Consider the following 19,546-nt stretch of genomic DNA (forward strand, 5'->3'; position numbering starts at 1 on the left):
GCTAAATGATGAGAAAATATGGACACAGAGGAGAACAACACACACTGGGGCCCTTCAGAAGGTGGAGGGTGGGAGGAGGGAGACACGATCAAGAATAACAATTAATGGGTACTAGGATTAACACCTGGGTGATGAAATAATTGGTACAACAAATCTCCATGACACAAGTTTACCTATGTAACAAACCTGAACTTGAACCTCTGAAATTAAACGTTAAAAAAAATTTTAAAAAAGAGAGAGAGAGAGAGAAAGAAATGTGAATCGAGGTGATCTGCCAAATGGTGCAACAATTTAGCTTCACCATCAGAGTCTCCATTATACCAGTAAGAACTACATATAAAGGGAAACCTATTCAAGTTTTAAAAATACAGATGTGCTTTCTGAGGTCTAAACTACCATTATTTGGCAGTTAATAACTATATTTGTACTAAGTAAACAAGGATGATACAAAGAAAATGCGATATTCTTCCTTTGGTGGTGGCATTATCTGTAAATGGCATTTCAAGCCTGATTCATGTTTTAAATATGATGAACAAAATGAATGAGCTTGTTTATTTTTAGCACAGCCTTTGTTTTTCTCATTTATATATTATCCTCACAAGTTGCAAAGCAAAATTTGTTTCCTTAGCATCTTGAAACAAATATACTTAGTATATTGTATTTATATTGCATCTTACCATTCTACTTGCAAAACTATTAAAGTAAATCAAGAAAATGTTCACTAAATGTCAAAATTACTAAGTCTATACATTCAGAAAGCTTTTCAATTTTCTATCATTGAAAGTCTGCATCCAAAGGGTAAAAGTTGTTTTCAAACAGTTAGAAAAACTAAGGCGGTGCATGATCAATAAAGCAAAAGTGGCAAATTAAAACAACTGATGACTCCATTTTAAGAGTATGAATGTTCACTACAGTATTCTTTCAAATTTTACTGCAGTTTTGAAGATTAAAAATACAGTTTGGGGAATAATACAATGAGATACCACTACATACCTGCCAGAATGACTAAAATGAACAAGACAGACAATAACAAGAATATATCTCATAATGATGTAGGAGCATAAATTAGTAGAACCATTTTGGAATATGATTTGTCTTTATCTATTAAAGCTGAATATACACATACCTTATAATGTAACAATTCTACTTACAATATATACCCAGTAAAAAGGCACACATATTTTCTCCAAAAGCCAAATACAAGAATGTTCATAGTTATATTATTTGTAAAAGTTTTTAATAGAAATAGTAAATAGAATAGTAGTAAATATTAAATACAATAGTAAATAAACCAGAAATTATCCATTCTACTACTGAAGGGCTTTTGTGCCATTTCTATTATTATTTCAAATAATAGTCAATAATATTAATTACTAATATTACAGTTAATAGTTAATAATAGAAATGGCACAAAAGCCTTTCAGTAGTAGAACAAATAACTTATAGTATATTTATACAATGGAATGATCTACAGGAATGAAAATGCTTAAACACCTGATTCATTCCACATAATGGATGCTTTTTACAAAAGTAATGTTAAAAAGCCAATAGAAAAATACTGTGGAAATATTTTTCAATGGAAAAATACTGTATAATTTGGTTTATTTTAAATACACAGGCAAATGCCACGTATACTGTTAGAAGTGAGGATAAAGAGGTTATATCTGGGGAAGAGAACAGGACTGTAAAAGTGCAATAGGTAGGCTTCAGGAATGCAGGTGATATTCCATTTTATATGAGTGATGGTTACCTGTGTATGGTATTCACTTGAGCCCTATTATCTATGTGTGATGTACTTCAAATTTATTTTCTGAGATATAGTATGGGCTGTGTGGCAGGAAATATCTTAAACCCTGGAAATCCAAACGTAAGTGAATGCTCAATATCCTGGGTTAAGGAAGGTTTACTTTTTACTTGGAGGTGAGAAAAAAGGAAAGGAATAAGCTAATAAACAGTATTGAAGAACACGAAAAATTGGCTAGTGTGATACAGAACTACTTTACGGAAAAGGGTTTTGTTTTTAATAGGATGAGAAGAGCATGAAGGACAAGAAGGTTGCGGTAAAAAATATGAGAGAAGGACATTCAGACTAAAGGAATAAGCAAGTTCAACTGCTTAGCATATTTAAGGAGGGGATAAAACTGTCACTTAATGAGCATAGATAGTGATCAAGTTGGAGAGGGAGGCTAGATGAGAACATAAGAAGTTTTTGAGGTGATGGCAAGAATTCAATCTCTTGTTTTTCATATTGGGATCCTTGGAAGAGTTTTGAAAGAGAGGAACAACATCTACTGATTTATACTTATAGGAAGTATTTGCTGATTGTCATATGAATATATGAATGATTTGAGAAGGGTATTTGCTGATGCAAGTCAAATGAAAGAAATCATTATGGAAGAGATCAGGATTTGAACCGGTAGGGTGGTAGCAGAGATACACGTAGTGAACATATTTTAAAAATATTTTAGGGTTAGAACATATAGGACCTGACAGTGATAGGAGGGATAAGAGTGACAAAGGTGTAAAGGATCTCTGTCAGTTTTCAGCTGGTACAAATGGGATCATTTACTCAGATGTCAGAAACATGTTAAATCTGAGCAGAGTAAATAGGTGGTGTTGTCCCCAGATGTGTTTTAAAGATGGAAGTTTCCACCAATTTGGGAGGTCGAGGTGGGCAGATCACTTGAGTTCAGGAGTTTGAGACTACCCTGGCCAACGTGGTGAAACCCTGTCTCTACTAAAATACAAATACCAGCAAGGCATGGTCATGTACAGCTGTAATCCCAGCTACTAGGGAGGCTGAGGCAGGGGAATCACTTGAATCCAGGAGGCAGAGGTTGCACTCCAGCCTGGGCAACAGAATAAGATCTTGTCTCCAAAAAAAAAAAAAAAAAAAAAAAAGATGGAAGTTTCCAGAGCACACTTACGGGAAGGATCATTAGAGAGTGATACTTTGATGATGTAGCCAATTAAAGAGAGAAGTCAGGGAGGGTATGGGGGCAGAATCCTGAGAAAGGGGTGCAGATACAGCATGTGTTGTCCTTCACTATAATTTGAATAGAGGCAAGAGATTGGAATACTGGTACTAGTTCATATAGATTGGTAGAAGTGAGCTTGTCACTATCCCATCGATTTAGAAAATTCTTTTCTGAAATGTGACGTGAGCCCATCAGCTGGGATCCAGGGTGCAGTGAGTGTGGGTGCTGGTCGGTGAAGAGGCATTATGGATAGAAGAGGAAAGCTGGGCATGCTCCATTCTGACCTGGCTACTTTTAAGTAAGTGTATCCCGTAGAGCCATCTAGGAATTTCTATGACTTAAATTTACTCTTCTACAAAATGAAGTTAATGATATCTACCTACACTCCAGTGCAGTAGGCCAAGAAGGATATGTCATATAAAAAAATGATTACTACATGTTGAGGTTCCAGAAAATACTGGCAGTTAATCTGGTTGACTATGCATGCACAAGCAAATTATAAATGATACATTATATAAATATAACATTAACTAAATCAATGAGATATAAAATCTGAGTTCAAAGTATACATTTTTCTTAAATAATTTCTATGATTTTTTCAGCATACCATGTCTCCACATTGTACTTAATAAAAATTCTGTTAAATTTTTATGTTTTTGTACATTGACATTCATTTTGCCAAAATAATACACTTTTATATGTCATAAAACTAATTTTCTTATGTAGTGATTTTTAAATAAAATTCAATATGTTGGGAAAAATTGAGTGGTTCTAGATGAAAAATAAGTATGAAGAAAAGTAAATGATGAGGTCTGTAGGAGGATTGTGTACTATAAAAATATCTGAGTGAATGTATTTTCAATGAAAGGCAAGGTCTAGGTTGAGCATTTAGAGCAGAAAGTTCAATAACAAACACAATTTGATCTGAAGCAACTGTTATTTTAAATATTTTATGTCTCTTAGGTAATAAAATTTTTACAAATAATACTTTTTTGCAGTTGGTAATAAATTAGAGATATAAACACATATTAGCTAAGGACAAACTATTATTGTAGAGTTTATCGATTAGAACAATCTGGCTTTTCCATTTAGTTAATGCATTACTTTTTCATTTTAAATGTTTGGCATTCCTTTTAGTAAAAGAATGGGTATCATTTCTAGGATGCTGACAAAGTGTCCTAGTTTACTTCTTTCTGAAAGCACAATTTTACACTTGGAAGAGTCAGCACATACAGGATGCTAATACCAAATTTAAGTGTTAAAAATACCTTTTTGCATACACATTAAATTCTCTTTAGCACCGGACTGAAAATGGAGTGAGATGCTTTCCCAGAGAAACAAGCTATTCCTAACGGTTACATATTTCTAGAGTCACAGTCACATAAGAACTGCGTCTGAAGTTGGCGAGAGCACCTCATCTGAAACGGTGATTCATACTTAGCAAATTTCGACCCAGTGAAGTTCATATTCTATTGATTCTTATTGTGTCATACTTCTTTTCCCTTTTATTACCTGAGTGAGTGTTAAATGGCTCAAATTAAAGAATTCTTAATTAAACTTCCATAAATTCTGTTTAAAAACTCTGAAAAAAAAACTAATTTAAATTTTACTTTACATAATTCATTAAAAAGATCCAGGAAAAAAAAAAAAAAAGGTCTTTAATATTAAAGACAATGCAAAAAGCTCACCGATTCTGGCAATCTACATAATTACAGAAAAAAAAGAGATTGAGGGGAAGAATACATTTTATCTACACACACACACACACGCACATACACACACATTTGTTGTTTCAGTATAGAGTGGACACAGTAGTCAACTAATAGTTATAACCTTTCAACGGTCTTGAAGAATCGCCAATTGAAGATTGTCAGCTGCAGTATTTCAGGGAAAGAATTTGGACTTAGTCTTACGAAGGGGTTTCAGAAGATCAGATGACTCTATTACTCAGGCATATTCTTTAGTAGTATACGGTAGATGGTCTTTGAAAAAAGAGGATTAATGAGGACTGGAGGGGATTGGGAGGATTAGAAAGATTGGTAGAATCCAGAGTGACAGAGGAAAGAAATAAGACTGTTAGAAATATAATGATATAGAGTTGAAAATAGGAAAACAAAAGAATACCTACAAATTTCAAAGGATAAGACTAACTTATGGCAACGTGACAGGATATAAAGAAAGAAACAATGATGAAAATGAGTTATGAGGCAAAAATAAAGACAAGAACGCATCAGATTGATACACTGTTTTGTAGAGATTTTAAAGATCTAATATTAAGTAAGGATTAAGTAGAATAGTATGGGTTAAATAACACTTGATTTTTAAAAAGCTGAATAAAATTAATGTCTGCATGTTTACATATATATGTTTTTTTCAGGTTTATGGAAAAAGGTGTAAATGGATAAACAAGGTATTAATTTGTGGATATACAGTTTGTAGACATTTCAGCTCAGTGGGGATTGAAGAATGGGAAATAAAATATAATTTGACTTGTGACAATAAACACCTGTCACTTAAGAAATTAAAAGAACAAAAACAATAATTCAGAAAAGTGAAACAAGTAAGAGAAAAATAAAATGGCACTTCCTTGTGTGTCAGAAATGAACACATAATTGGGAGTTGGTTCTGCTTCTGAGTACCCAGCCAGGTTCTTTGGAAGCAGATCAGATGCTGACGTAATCTCGGCAAACTGGTGCTTTCACAGGCTTTGCACTTAGCTGAAGTTATTCCCCAAAGCTTTGGCTCATTTGCACGTTTTTTATTACCTAGAATTCAATTATTTGAATGAGGCACTCTGATAAAGAATACGGAAACTCAGATGGACAATTTGCGTCAGTATTTCCAAGATCACCAATCAGACAGATTAAAGAAGACTGGTATATGTCAGTCCATTTGCACACTCCATCTTGTCTAGGATTGTTTCATGGGCAGGCAGGCAATTCATATGACTGTTTTTAGAATCCTCTGCTAAAGAGGGCTTTTATAACCAGGTATAAGCAAACAATATTCATGAGACATTTTAAATAAAGAAATAAAATTGATACCAGCCAGATTTAATTAGATAATTTGCCTTAACCCATTCCTTTATTTTTTTATACCCTTGAAATTTGTTTGACATTTTTCTCTTAATATTTTCATAGGTGTTATGATTTAAACACGAGATAATACCATTCAAGCTGGGAGGATAAGTTTTTCCCTATTTAGCAGTTTTGAAAAGGTTAAGCAGCATCCTAGTCACTTAGTTAAAAATTAGTTTGATCAGTAAACACACACAGACTTCTATATTCTCATTCTAAGCCAACCTTTGTTAATTATACCAGGTTACATTTTTTAATTGAGCTATAAAATATTCTATTACGATTAAATTCACTTTTTTTAATGACACTGTGAAAAGTTGAGTAACTATTTCCTGCACTACAAAAGTAAAAAGGAGAGGGTAATATGTTTATTTTGCAACATATTCTATATATTACTTTGTTTATTGTTTGTATAGATGAATAACTGAATAATTTACCTAAGACTGTACAAAATAATTCAATACTATTTTAATTACATTTGGACACAGGAATTGGAAGTTCAATAAACTCACATAAACAGTAATAATATATCATTACTGTAGACAAGAATGTATTCATTAGGTAGGATGAATTATTTTCTTTCATTAGGAATAAAATTTACCTTCTTTTTGAGAAAACTTAACATCCTTCAGGAAGCTAACCTTTAGGTTTCATATGACTGTTTCATCAATTTACTTTTGAGTAATATAACAATTCCAGATTGACAGTATAATTATTACAGATTAAATAACATTCTATATGTCTCTCCTTGGAAAATTCACATGATATGCTGTTTATATATATGCAGGAACTTCATAAACCTCAATATGCTAGTTTTATTAGTTTTCCATTGCTGCTGCCAAAAAGCACCACAAATTTAGTGGTTTAAAAAAACAACAAGTTATTATCTTGCAGCTCTGTTGGTAAGAAGTCTGACATAAGTCTCAACTGAGCTAAAATCAAAGTGTTAGCGTGGCTGTATTCCGTTCTAGAGGCACTAGGGGAAAATCCATTTCCTTTGTCTTTTCCAGTTTCTGGATGCTGACCAAAGCACTTGGCCCTCTTCCTTCATACTCCAAACCAGCAAAACCAGATTGAGTCCTTCCCAGATGGGATCGCTGTGTCCAACTCTCTTTCTCCCTCTTTCACTTTTAAAGACCCTTGGGATTACATTGGACCCACCAAGTTTATCCAGGATCATTTCCCTAATTTAGGTTCTCTGATAAACGACCTTAATTCTATCTGCAACCATAACCCTCCACTGCCATGTAATATAATCACAAGTTACAGCAATTAGTATGTGAACATCTTGGGCACCATTATTCCGCCTACCATGCTAGCATTCAAGGTAGTCACATGCAGCACTTATACATTAATATGTTTGAAGTATTGCTGTAACTTCGCTCATAGAGTGAGTTTCAGAAGCTACATCACTTAATTTATCTTAGAATATAAATATTCTGAGTGAAGCCTGGTTGATAAAGAACTAGCCAATCAAGCTGATTATTGTCTCTTAAGTTTAATAAACAGTGTGATTATAAAGCCGTAAAGTGATTATTGGTGGGGATGGAGAGAGATGGGGGGGGGGAGAGAGAGAGAGAGAGAGAGAGAGAGACAGAATGTGTATATGTATGTGTCTTGGGATAGTTGTATGAAGGAGTACTTTAATTCATATGAACAATACTGAAATAATCTTGCGATACAATAATTTTGTATATTTGCTAAAATATCAGTTTCACAACTTAATAATCACCTCAGACCTTCTGCTGAAACTATAGATTTATATCTTGGTTCCTAATGATTTACCTTGCACTTAAAAGTCTGGGCATAAATCACTAGGAAATGGCAAAGTAAAAACATACGGTCTTTCAATTGATATATTGGCTGGGGAAACTTCATATCTTGTCTATTCTTCTTTTACTATAATCATTTGTGGGGTAAATTGGGGTTGTCAGCAAAGAACATTTTAAAAGAATTAGTACTAAAAGAGATATGTTTTATGCTGCAAAGTAGTCAGATCTGAAAAAGCAATAATTATAACATCCAATTTAGGTAAACTTAATAAATATAATAGAAGATAAAATATATTGACTAATAAAATACATAGATGATTACACCAGTAATTTCGGGCAAAATTTGTTTTTACGGCATCAAGAATGTTCCATTTGTTTCTAATAGCAGACTCACACTGATGTAATAAAAGCCATCTATGACAAACCCACAGCTGACATAATACGAATGGGGAAAAGTTGAAAGCATTCCCTCTGAGAACTGGAACAAGACAAGGATGCCCACTCCCACCACTCTGCTTCAACATAATACTGTAAGTCCTAGCTAGAGCAATCAGACAAGAGAAAGAAATAAAGTACATTGAAATTGGTAAAGAAGAAGTCAAACTATCACTGTTTGCTGATGATATGATTGTTTACCTAGAAAACCCTAAAGACTACTCCAGAAACCTCCTAGAATTGATAAAACAATTCAGCAAAGTTCCAGATACAATATTAATGTGCACAAATCAGTAGTTCTTCTACACACCAACAGCGACCAAGCAGAGAATCAAATCAGGAACTCAACCCCTTTTACAATAGCAAAAACCAAAACAAAACAAAACAAAACAAAACTGAGGAATATCCTTAACCAAGGAGGTGAAAGACTTCTACAAGGAAAACTACAAAACACTGCTGAAAGGAATCATAGATGACACAAACAAATGGAATCACCTTGAATACAGAATGATTTCCATAAATACATACATCGGAAAAAGTAAGTAACTGTAAAAATTTTTAAGATGAACATTTTTTAATTAAGGAAATCTACTCTTTATACCTAAAATAAAGATTACACTAAATATATGTTGAATATGTGTTCATATGTATTTGTGAGTTTCCATTTCCATAATTTAAATGTATTTTAAGACAGAGTCTTCCTTGAAATCCATCTTCCCAAGCTTCAAGACAGTCACTCACCAGAGCATCCTCCTCCCACTACAGCTACTCCTTAGTTGCTAGTGTCCCCCCGTCTTTTCAACCTACAGGTGTTTGTTGCTCCACTTCCGGTCCCTTATGTTCTTAACATTTTCTCTCATATTCAGTATCTTCACTTTAAGTGCAATCTAATATTGCATACGGATTTTTATTTTATTCCTGCACCACAAAGCTCTCCCTGCAACTCCACAGTTGCGTATTCCACTGACTCCATTTTATCCCCACTTGGACGTCTCAGTCTGTAAATGTGCAAAACTCAGGTCTTTGTTTCTACTGCCTCTCTCCTTCTCCTGTCCAACTTGATTCTCCTCAAGTATTTTGTTTCTTAGGGAATATCAGTTGCAGCCTTCTTATTGTTTAGGATGCAAATATCACAGTGTACCCTTTCCCATCACTTTATCCCATCAGACTTATATCTTAAATAGTAACACATCCTGCCAACTTTATGTTCATGATAAATGCAGAATCAAACCTTTTCTCTCAATCTCCACTGCTGTCACTCTGCTGCAGACAGCATCATCTCTCCTCGGAATTCTTGGGATGGATCTGTAACTGGCCCTGTTTCTGTTCTTGCTCCTCTTCAGTCTATCTGCAACACAGTGGCAAGAGTTTCTTGTTGAAATATCGATCAGATAATGTCACCTCTCTGCTCAGAATGATCAAATACCACCCATAATCTTGTAGGAAAAATCCAAAGTTCTTACACAAATCCAGGATCTACACATGATCTGGTTTCTATTATTTCTTAACATTATCACCTCCTATATTCTATTTGTTAGTCCATTTTCTGCTGCTATAACAAAACACCACAGAAGGAATAATTTACAAAGAGCAGGCATTTATTTCCTCACAGTTCAGTTATGGAGGCTAAGAAGTCCAGGACTGAAGGAACTGGCATCTGGTGGGGGCTTTCTTGCTGGGTCTTCATGTTGTGGCAAGAGCAAGTGAACCCACTCCCAAAAGCTCTCTTAATAAGGGCTGTAATTCACATCCTCATGACCTAAGCACCTTTGAAAAGATGCCACTTCCCAATGCTGTGGCATTGGAGGTTAACTTTCCAAGACATGGATTTTGAGGGACACATTCAGATCATAACACTCCATTTCAATTACTTCACTGAGCTCTGCTGTTCTTGTTGTGTGTCAAATAGCCAGGGGTGTCCCTTCCCTAGGACTCTTGCACTTGCTTTTCATACTCCCTGGAATATTGTTCTTGAGATATCAACATGGTTCATATACACACTTCCTCCTGGGCTTTATTCAAAGTATTCTTCTTAGAAAGGGCTTCCTGGCCAAATAGATAAAATATCAAACCACCATCTATCTCTTGACAATCTTTTTTCTGCATCGCTTTTTCATTTTTTCCCTTTAAAAATTTTCTACAAATACTATAAAATATTAATTATGCCCTGGTTTACCAGCTTTCTTTTCAAATAGATTGCAACCTTCATGAATGAATGAATACAAAATTTTAATTTACTATAGAACAGGTAAAATATAATTTAATATGTAATTCGATTTTATTTTTGCCTTAAAAAAATTTCTGCAAGTAGAATTTTAGTTACCAAAATAGGAACTCTACTGATTGGTCTTTGGGAACTGGTTTATTTTATAACCTCAATCATACAATGCTTTCCCATCTATTGCTCAGCTAAATAGAACAAATGACTCAAAAAGTGGGTACTCCATAACAGCAAAATTAACTATAACGAAAATATATTTTCATGTACACTATCATGGCTCATTCAAATTACATCACATTAGTAAAAATTACTAATGAGACATTAAAAAATAAATATAAACAACACAGAAAAATCTGAAAAAGTCATATTTCTCACAATTTCTCTGAAATTTAAAAAAAATTATAGCATACATACAATTTAGTATTAAGCTTAATAATTTATATTTAATTGCCATACATTTATCATTGCTTTATTCAAATTATTAAATTAATTTTACCTTATTAAGGAGTTTCTTCATTTTTGTGATATTTTAAATTATTTCCTAATTTATTCTCACAAGTTGTGTATAAGGGAGTCTACCCTATCCTATCTCTCACAGTGAGTTGCAAATTGCTTTTTAAAATCGATATATTGATTTTCACTTCCACCACGCAGGAGTAAGTATAAGTAAAAGTTTGATCATAACTGTGTCAACATTGGTTTCAGAAATTCTTTAAATTATTATAATTTGAGGCCAGGCGCTGTGGCTCACACCTGTAATCCCAGCACTTTGGAAGGCCAAGGCATGCGGATCACGAGGTCAGGAGATCAAGACCATCCTGGCTAACACAGAGAAACCCCGTCTCTACTAATAATACAAAAAACTAGCCAGGCATGGTGGCACGCACCTGTAGTCCCAGCTACTCGGGAAGCTGAGGCAGGAGAATCGCTTGAACCTGGGAGGTGCAGCCTGCAGTTAGCCAAGATCGTGACCCTGCACTCCAGCCTGGGAGACAGATTGAGATTCTGTCTCAAAAAATAAAAAATAAAATATATATATAATTTGATGGATTACAATGGCATCCAACCTCATTTATATCACATTGGTAACTGTGGATCTAACCTAGATATTTTTATTTAAAATACTTTTAATATCAGGTGGACTGAAAATAATTGGATCACATGACATTATCGGTAATATCTAATTGTGCATAGTTACATATAAGTCATACATAAGTCATCTGTATTAATCCTAAAGGCCTCAAAATAATGGCAATAAATACCTATTTGAGAATATTTATGATTATCTAAACATAAAATGAAATAGAAATGATAGTTGAATTCCTTTTCAGTGGAGGCATCTGCGTATCTTCAATTTATTTTACCAACAATTCATCTATCATATTCTATGTGCTTAGAGTAAAAGCTTGAATTAGACATAGTCCTGGCATTAAAGGACGTTGATTAAAGCAAATATTTCACTCAATATTTTTAGGAATCAAACTTTGTTCATTTTGTTCTCAGACCTACCAAGAAATTTCTAAATTTATGTGGCTCAACGATGTAGAAATTTGTGTATCAGAACTTTCTAGTATCCACAGAAGCAACATCCGAGCATGTCAGGGTGCACTAGGGCAAATGCTCGTCTTAGACCTGCTCCTACATTTCCTCTCTATCTGTTAATTTTCCCAGAAATAACTTCCTGGAACATGTACCACACTCAGAAGTCAAAATACTATCAGTAGTGATAGAGGTTCTTACTTATTTAACTTGTGCTGGTCTTTTCTTTGTCATTTAAAAAGATTGTAATAAGGGATTATTTAAATAGATAATATATTTATGCAATCATATGCAATAATCAAAATGCATAATAATAAATATGGCAGGGACACCCACCAATTCAAAGTACCTTAACCTAATGAGTGACCTGTTAACAAATGGATGTCTTTAACATTGAACTAAGCATCAGACATATGCCTAACGGCATATTGGACTCATAAAAAAGTCATGTATCCTCTCTACTATTCACATGGAAGACAAACATCCTACAAAATTAGTTACATATAATATTATGAAATTGTATTTATTTTATTTAAATATATATTTGTGCACGTGTTTATGTGACTGTATTCCTCTCTATATCACTATATCTTTCTAAAAATATATGTAATTTTAGTTGTACACATATATATCCATATTAATCTATTCATTGAAAAATTATTTTTAAAATATACACCAAGCATTAATAACGGTTACTGTTTAAGAATAAATCTCAAGTCACATTCTATATTTTATATGTCTACATTTTTACAACAAATTGTAAATGTGGATAATATGAGGAAGGATGGAAATAAAAGTTGAGGTGTATTCATAATCTTAAATTACATATTTCAAATTTAAGATCTCAAAATATTAGAAATTTAGATGTTCACTTTCATCCATGAAAATAATATAACAGAGAACACTAACCTTTCTTGTAGATGATTTTTAACCACATTAGAATAACTGAAAGACTTAGCATGCTTAATCAATTTTAATCAGACAAATCATCAAAGACATTGAATCTATGATAATTTGCCAACATTAGTGTAGACCTTTACAAATTGTAAGCCAGTATAAAACTTTGTATATTGGGTTTTTACACCTATTATCATCACCTTTTAGGGATAAAGAAAATGGACTACAGATCAGACATGCACAACGCGTCAATCCATGTCAGTATCCACCCTCTGCCATGTCTTCAAATCATTAAGCTCAGTTCTTTTCCATTGTGCTACACATGAGCACCTGTCTACAACTGTACCTTTTAAATCAAACTGTTTTCATTTTACTTCTGGAGGCTTTAAACACTAGAAACTACTCCAAGCACATAGAATAACTAGAGTGAATGCTCCCTCCCTACAACCCACGCATACACAAACTCCCAAAATATAATAGAAGCAATTATAGAGAAGAATCAGTATCTTTTATTTATTATTTATATTAAAAGATCATCTGAAAAAAATTAAAGTGAAATTTGTCTTTAACCTCAACATTTATATTATCTCTCAGTTTTAATTTCCTCTTGTCCCAAAAATGTTAGCATATGATAATATAACCCTCGTCCCTCAGTTTACTGGCAAGATCTTTCACAGTACTGTGTTAGGGATCTAGGAAAACACCTACCAGTTGAAACACATTCAATATCAAAGTGAAAGGAGGGGATTTATCTGTAGAGCCCCCAAACTGGACTGCGCAGTTGCCTACTCAAACAGCATACGCATGAACCTTTTTCTAGATACATCCTTTGATTTGGCTTAAAGCAGTGGTTCCCACTGAGTGGTTCTCAAAATTGCATTGAGAACTACTGCTCAAAATTGCTCTAAGCAGTGGTTCTCAATGCAATTTTGCACTCTCCCCAGGGGATAGTTAACAGTGTTGAACAATGTACAGAGAGATTTTTTTATTGACACAAGTTGGAGGTGCTACTACTGTGATCTAGTGGGTAGAGAATAGGTATGCCACTAAGGAGCCTACAATACACAGAAAAGTCCCCCAGGAGAATGATAGAGCTCACAATATCAACAGCACCAAGGTTAAGAAGGCCTAATCTAGAACGTCGTACTACAGATATGTATAATGGAAAAGTATAATGAAGGCATACAATTAAGCACACTAGGGCTTAAAGTTCTCTACTTATTTAAAAAAAAAAAAGAAAGTAAGAAAGAAAAGAAAAGAAAAAGAACACCATATATGTGCTCTGTCTTTAATGTCTCAATCTCTCTCATTCTTCACCAGACTTCACTGTATCAGATATATGAATTCAAAAGAAGTAAGTTTTTCCTGGTCAATAAGTTCAATATATTTTATCCTAGCTCTGTTGAAGTGTTCCATGCATGTTTAGAGTCCGAAAGACAGTTAAGTCAGGTTGCAGATACTTAAGGTATACTCCTGTCCAATAAGTTAAATAAAGGACTGTTGGGGGGGTCCCAAAAGTTGCACACGTGTGGTTTGTATTCATTAGACTGCAAAAATCAATGCAAAGCCTAATAATGCTATTTATATCAGCCAATGAGACTAAAGTACTTCATATTTATAGCAGCTTTCATCTAAATAATGTATAAAGTTGGAATAAATGACTCATGTATTCTCACAAGTCCACTATATCCATTTGAAATCAGTCATGGAGAGGAATCATAATTTCCAAATTGCACAATGTATGGACTTCATTCTAGCACTGGTTGCTATTGTTCATGGTTGTGACTGCTATAGCTAATTATAATCAGTCTGCACTGGATACAGTTACAGCTAGAGTTTCCTGCCACTCACTGTCCTTCCACTATTATATTCTCCTTTGCTATTGGGTTATCTTCAGCTGGGCATTTCTGTTGCATGTATAACAGCCAATGCTCATTTTCTACCTCCCATTGTTTTCAGATAGGCAATCAATCTTGACCATTGGTATCAGTTCCTTTTTGTTTGTTTGTTTGGTTTCTTAAGTTAGCTTTCTCCGAGAAAAAGCATCAGAAGTATGGTTCATAAAATACCCACCAAGGTGCACTAAGTGAATGTCTTATGGAGGAAGTATATCGGTTGACCTATCCCAGGTTAATTTATTATTAAGATATCCAGAATTAAATAAATAACAGGAGGCTTGAGGACAACTGCAATCATAATTGGTGATAGCACCAGAGTGTTACACAATGGAACTAATTATCTACGAGTAGCACATCCTACCTTCTTCCTCCCACATCCCAACAAGGTACATGTAAGATCTAGGCTGGACCTCAAACTCTTGATTTAGAATTAAGCATTTACTCTGGTAAGACAAATACACTAAAATAAAAGAACAATTATTGCAGGAGCAAAGCCCCCTGCTTTGAAAAATCCGTGGGTGATCCCAGAGTGAAAAATAAAGGTTTGAAAACACAGTTAGAGCCTGTAGTTAGTTTTTTTGGCTGCATAACAAAATCTTCCTCTGATCTGTCTCTCGGCTCAAAGCAGTGATGCCATCACCTGAGCAAACCGAAAACCATAATACTTTTAGCTAAGATTTTTATTTTATTTTTCTTGACTTCCAACAGGGAAAAAGCAAGGAACATTTATTCTTGACTACAACATTAAATGCAATGAGACATTGAAATAAAAACATTTTAATAGCCCTAGCTAATAAAATTCTATTTTTTCACCTGTTACATATGAAAGATTTGCCTAGAGCCACATCTGTACACAACACACACACACACACACACACGCAAAAGGCATAATTTTACCTTGTTTTGAAGACATAAAAATCAAGACAAAATAATAGTTATTTCCATACTCAAACAAGAAGTTAAGAAAGGGAAATGAATGGGAGTTAACAAACATAAATAAAGTGTGTTGCTGATCACAGAAGCCTACCTAATTTCTTTTCATGCATCATTTATAAGTGCCCTTTAAAAGAAGCAAAAGTTTCATCTTAAGCTTTAATAAGCATTTAAGGCTGGGATTCGTGGGAAGAAAAAAAAAAAAAAAAGAATGAAAGAATATAAATGAGGCTTGTCCTGCTGCAGTTTCGGTGCTCAGAAATCACGTAATTTTAGAGGATACTGGAAAGGCAATAATTTAAAAAAAAAAAAAAAAAAAAAAAAACACTATCAAAAATTCAATTTCAGTGCCCCTGTTTCTATTCTGACCATGCGTCCCTTCACTTTTACAGATACACATAAATGACAGCTTAGACTCGTGCCATCACTATTGCAATGTGCCTTGCAGAGAGTATCCTTCCAACTTCTTCAGGGAAGACAACAGCACAGCCACAGATAAACATAAACAGACACGCAGCTGGATTCTGAGACTCGCATTCGATAGGCTCTATGGCAGCATTCCTGCATAAGAAAATCCAAATGTATACCAGCGACAAGGCAGCCGGCATTAGCTACAACTTTCCCCTCAGCCCTCGATCCTGTGAAACCCGTAGGAGAGGAAGATTTCACCCAATATTGTTTTGACTCAGAACTGGGTAAAGCAGCCCCGCTGTACACAAAAATATTCATGTCACTACACAGTAAAGTGTCATTTATTGAAGCCTTACCTTGGCTGACTTGCCCTAACTGGTGGAAAGGAACTTAATTTAAAGAAGCAAAGAGGGGACTTTCCCAGAGCTCTGGGCACAGCTGCTCGCGGTCCTCGGAAAGCCCAGACTCAGGCTCCGCGCACCTCGAGCCCTGGGCTCCGAGGCTGGGTCTCTGCAGCTCCCGAGCGCGCCTCTGATTGGCTGGCGGCGCCTGTCTGCCTGATGCTGCGCTCTCCAGGTCTCTCCTCCTTCCTCTTCTCCCTGGCTCTCCTCTCCGCGGCTCCTTTCCCTTCTGCCTCCTTCTTCCCCTAACCCCCCATCGTGCACACTTTTGGGGCCGCACAAATTCCACAGCACGCAAAACGGACACCCTTTAGCCCCCTCAGCAAGGTCATGTGGAAAACAATTCAGCTCATACTTCTACTCCTAAGTAAAATCCCTGATCCAAAGGCATCATCTTAAGTACCAGATATCTTGAAAAATGACGGCCAGGACTCCGTGACAGTTTAGACCATCAATTCTCTGCGGGGGAGGGGAAACTGGGGAGCGAGAGGGGTTTGCCTGTCAGATGGAGTGGGAGTAGCCACCGGGAGGGAACCAGGAAATCAGGCAGGGCAGGCGCTGATGTGGCAAGCTGGTAATAAATTTTCATATTCCCGTGCAAAGTCGTCACAGCCTGCTAAACATTCAACTGCTGGCTCATTCATCAGTGATCCATAGTCCGGTGGTAGCCATGAGATTTCGCTTGAGTGATGTCCTTTAACGCCTTCACCCAAAGTACTCAAGGTATGGAGGGTTTATATCAGACAGAGCTTCCCCTTGGAGGTCAGCATTTATATTTGTGAGGACGAATAGGAGCTGCGATCCTTTTCCAACTCCCTTTGCTTGTGCCAGGAAACCTAACACACACACAAACTTCTCACCTCTTATTACTCCAGAATAAATTAAATCGATTTGCAATGTACATAGCTTTTGATAACAGGGATTTGAGGTCTGATGGGCTGCATTCAAAACTGATTTGGACAGCTGAAACAACTTTAGTACTTTCTCCCTGCACGAAGTCACCCACATTCACCCATTAAGAACATCAAGCATCCTTATTTAAAGTAAACAAGTGTAGGAGTTTATGTAAATTGAATGGCTATTCTAAGGGTCCCTTGGCAAATATACTGAGAATTGTACAAGACCCCCGTCATTGCAAACACTAAGAGAACGATATTACTTTTTCTGCTTGGTTGATAAAACTACAAATGCCCAGGTTCAGAGGTTTAAAGGAACAAAGACTTAAGCTTAAGAGAGGTAGAGTTATAGGGTGCACAAGCTCTAAAGGCCAGAATACATGGATTCAAATCACGAGTGGGACGTATCTTTACACCTGAACCTGTTTAAGCTTTTACCCTTCTCGGGGCCTCAGGAAACTACTCCAAAACCTGGAAGGCAATCCTCACTTTAGCAGGTCTCTGTGAATATTTAAACATCTGTGTACTTGTTCAAACTTATGATAAACTTTTGGTAAGGTTATACAACTTCTAATTAATTACCCCCTCTTTTCTTCTTCCCTGAGAAAGATCAAACAGGTTGAAAAGATAAGGTAAGTTGTATTTCTTGGAAGTTTAAAGGGTCTGAGAGTGAATGTTTGAATCGGCTAAAGTCATATTTGACTATTTTGCTTGAGTGATGTGAAATGTGGAAGGATTTAATTTTATTTAGCTTTCGAAAAGATTAAACAAACTAACAGGAGCAATGAGGTAGAACAAGAACTGGGCTATTTCTAATTGGGAAGGAATTGAACATTTCAGTGTTCTGTTGCTCTTAAGGAAGACATTAGAAGTCAATTAGAATTTGGAAATTTCCAAAATTTAAACTTTTAGAAAAAAATGGAATGGAAACAGCAGCATCAATATGCCAGTATTATATTGTGCATTATATATTCTTTCTTATGCAGCTACTGTTTTAAATGGGGGATTCTCCTTGTGTAGTGTCCAGACACAAATTCTTAATTTATTTCAGTTTATTGAAAGAGATGAGAGAATACATTTCTAATCTTTCTATGTTGATGAAGCCCTGACTGCCCAAAGAAATAGCTATGAAAAATAAAAGGGATAGAAAAAGAATCTTTAAGTCTGTAAGAAGTCCTGTAGTTTAATTGTTAAAGTTCATGTAACAACATTCTCTAGAAAACCCTAATTCTGTTTATTTGATGGCCTCTAGTTGAATGAAATAAAACGTTTGTTTGTCAGCTTGCTACTGAAGCAGTGGCTGAGACACAAGCAATGAGCATCCTAGGGACATACTTGAAAACAAAACCTGCTTTTGCTGGTCTTCCTTGGTGGTTTTCCCTAGATAAGACTGTAATAAGTGCATCCAGTGGACAGTCATAATGGAAGTCAACAGGCACTTGCTCCTGAGTGCAACGACATGCAGAAAGAATTGTCAACACTGCCAACCAGGACAATCCATTTCTAGAAAAAAGAATTCATTCATCCAGGAAGGATTTGTATCTATGAAACCACACTCTTGGAATAAGGGCTCTAGATTCTCCACAATCCCAATGATGCATACACCCTGGGTTTAAATGACTTCTGGAGTTTGACATTCTGAAACTGTGCCAACTTTCCCTAGCCACTGAAAAGTAGACCCGTCAGCCACTTAGTGCATCTCTTGTATTTTCACCTTAAAACGGAGGAGGAGGAGGAGGAGGAGGAGGAGGAGGAGGAGGAGACGACAATGACAAGTGAACCAATGTGGAACTTGCTGGTTAGGGAAAGTCAGGTGGTGGGCAGGTGTTTGTTTTCTCTTTATGTCAAAGATTACTTCAAAAAAGTGGACAATGCATCAGTCACCAGAATTTATTACAGAACTAATCTCTGAAAGTGAAAGCATGGACATTTCTGATACTGAATTCCCACTTTGATTACCTTGGGAGAGTTATTAGAATCATTTTAGCTGGTGACAGAGAAACATCCAACACACGATTGATGCTGGTCAAACCATAGAACCTGGAAAGATAAAATTGTCATGCTAAATTGTGATCGTTTTCTGAGAGA

General features: G+C 35.5%; 1 protein-coding gene across 20 annotated transcripts in view; it reads right to left on the reverse strand.

Moving 5' to 3' along the window:
• The window catches only part of CDH18 (cadherin 18), a 1,124,701-nt gene that overhangs the window by 490,719 nt on the left and 614,436 nt on the right, over nucleotides 1-19,546 (reverse strand). For 11 of the 20 annotated variants that reach the window (XM_078004394.1, XM_015139763.3, XM_015139762.3 and 8 more), the window contains exons 1-2: nucleotides 16,518-16,629; nucleotides 9,494-9,610 (exon numbers count right to left, since the gene is read on the reverse strand). The exons of 1 other annotated variant lie outside the window; for it this stretch is intronic. The gene's annotated coding sequence lies outside the window, so the exon portion shown is untranslated. Of the gene's footprint in view, nucleotides 1-9,493; nucleotides 9,668-11,370; nucleotides 11,489-16,489; nucleotides 16,630-19,546 lie in introns of those variants that run through there. 8 more of the 20 variants (XM_028849356.2, XM_028849355.2, XM_015139759.3 and 5 more) reach the window with 5 other exon arrangements.

The sequence above is a fragment of the Macaca mulatta genome, chromosome 6, assembly GCF_049350105.2.
Source record: "Macaca mulatta isolate MMU2019108-1 chromosome 6, T2T-MMU8v2.0, whole genome shotgun sequence".
NCBI lineage: Eukaryota > Metazoa > Chordata > Mammalia > Primates > Cercopithecidae > Macaca > Macaca mulatta.